At 41.3% G+C, this 2,342-nt stretch overlaps 1 long non-coding RNA gene across 1 annotated transcript; it reads right to left on the bottom strand.

Moving 5' to 3' along the window:
• Window positions 1–365: 365 nt before the first annotated feature.
• Window positions 366–2,071, bottom strand: LOC138489739 (uncharacterized). Its single transcript, XR_011274874.1, has 4 exons — window positions 1,993–2,071; window positions 1,322–1,491; window positions 1,014–1,110; window positions 366–860 (listed from the first exon to the last, which is right to left on the bottom strand). It is a non-coding gene; the product is annotated as an uncharacterized lncRNA (long non-coding RNA).
• Window positions 2,072–2,342: the final 271 nt, after the last annotated feature.

Raw genomic sequence — 2,342 nt, 5'->3', positions numbered from 1 at the left:
CCACTGTCCTACATCACCACAGGCCTGCACTTATTTATTGATGGCTGACCACTCTACCTTTGCACTTACAGCTGCTCACTCCCTAGAATTTCCCTCTTGATACACCTAGCACTTACCCCCTTCCCACTCCCTATTCCCTCTCTCTCTCTGCACTTGCACGTTCTGAATGCTCACAAGTATTCAGACAGAGGTCATGCCAGCGGAATATGACTATGTTCAATCATCAAGACATATCCGACAGAATGAATAAGGAGAACTCCTAAATCCACACCACATATCAAAACTTCATGAAAAAACTTCTTTATAAAAAAACTGTATTTATTTAAATCTTTATCAATATTAAAATACATATTAAACCATCTAGAACTCATGTTCAATATCAACCTATACCTGGAAGATAAAGTGCATAATATAAAGTGCTTGATTGACAAAAAAAGGGGGGGCATCTAATTGGTCCAAATCACTAAATAACGGGTGAAATGTCAAGAGCCCCAGGTGAGTGAAGGGGATCACTCAGGTGGGGAAACCCTTCAGTCACCCGTATAATGTTGTATGTTGGAAAAACAAAATTGTACAACAAACACACAATAACCAAAAACACACAAAAATAGCTAACCATGGGATGCCGTGCGTCAACTACTGAAGTGTCAAGGAAATAAATTACATACAATAGGCCTGGCACTAATCGCAGTTAGTAGTTTCGATGGTAAAATGCATCTAACTTCAGGACAGTTGATGCCCATCTTCTTCAGGACGAAGCATTCCCTTGAGAGTCATGGTTCCTTAATATTTCATCTGTGTCTTTGTTACAATATTAAAACTAACAAGACAAACTTGCATCTTAAAAGCAATAGTCACACCTAAAACAGGAACAACAAAGAAAGAAAAAAAAAAAAAACATAGTCAGCAACAAGTTAAAAGTAAGCGATCTGTGAGTGTAAAATAGGGAACTTCTGTCATTCTCTAAAGTTCAAATACTTCGTAAGACATAATGAGGGAGAAATGGTAATTACCGTTATCTCAACCCTAAAGGCTGGTCCCAAGGTCCTGTGAATGAATCCAGGGACATGTATGTGGGCCGTGCCGAAAGTAGATCAAAATGTATTGGATCTAGAAAAGCAAGGATAAACATATGTATTATATGGCCAAGAATTGCCATAATCAAAACCTCTCCAAATTAAGTGAAGCAAGAAAACCCCAAAACGCTGCCAAGCCCAGTTAATGAGAGAAAAGAATGTGGGCATTCAGAGTAATACAGCCCACCACGGGCACAGTTAACAATAAATTCGGAAAACTGAATTAGGCCTGCATAGCAACTCACCTATGTACAATTACTGGCAGATCTCAGAAAAAATGAACACTTCCATCGTTAAGATGTGAATGGAATGAACAGCGCTGGATTTAACAAGTCGCCGTGGATGGTCAGGCTTTTGCAGTTTAAGTCTACCACGTTTTTTCAAACATGCCAAATTGCGCAATTAGGGCAACTGCCTGAAATAGAAGAAGCGCAAAAGATTATTGCTAGAGGAGAGAAAAGGGAAATATTTTGCTAGGCTCAAATCTCGTTGCCTAGCTTGCATGACCAATTAACATGTTGCCTTCTGTGTAATTGGGAACTGTTATGAGGGCAACTCCATCAAGTTTACACTATTTCAAAAGAGCCCATGTACTGGTAAAATAACGAGACGGAAAGTGACCCAGATAGTGAGCCCACATAAGATGTACATAATAGGCCAACATGCAAACCCGCCATCCATGCCTTCTGCAAGGTGCCTAAACACATGACGCATCGCGGGAACCGAGATGAAGACACAATCCCTGGGAAATGTGCCTGTATCAGAAGTAAATAACAGTCAAAAGATTGCAGACAAAGCACCCGCAGCTAAAACCGAAGCCAAAAGAAGCCCAGTCGCATCAAGCGTCCATGCAGCTTATAAAGCATCCCGTTCAAATAACAGAGTCATCTGCCAATAAATCATGCCTCCAACTTACCTTCTTTTCTTTACTTCTTTTTGTAACACTTCGGCGTGGCCGTGGGGAAAAAGGAAAAGACGGATTTGTAATCCCGTCAGACTCCCAGTCATAAATACCCGCACTGTGCGTGGTACGTGCTACGTCACACGTGCGGGCTGAGAGCTGGAAAAATACTCTCAAACGGCACATCTTCACTGACCATCCATCTTTGTGGACTAAAGGAAAATAAAACATTTGGCAAGTGGCACAGGGACTATCAGCCGTCTCGCCTGTACATGCATGAGGGCATGCACTTTGCTGAGCACAAATGTGCAGATACAAAAGTCACTGAAGATGATACATACAAGTTTGTTGGAAAGCCCCTCTTT

Source organism: Ambystoma mexicanum, chromosome 9 (genome assembly GCF_040938575.1).
Source record: "Ambystoma mexicanum isolate Mex_15411 chromosome 9, UKY_AmexF1_1, whole genome shotgun sequence".
Classification (NCBI taxonomy): domain Eukaryota; kingdom Metazoa; phylum Chordata; class Amphibia; order Caudata; family Ambystomatidae; genus Ambystoma; species Ambystoma mexicanum.
Note: the sequence above shows the minus strand (reverse complement) of the source record. Positions and strands in the feature narration are given on the sequence as shown.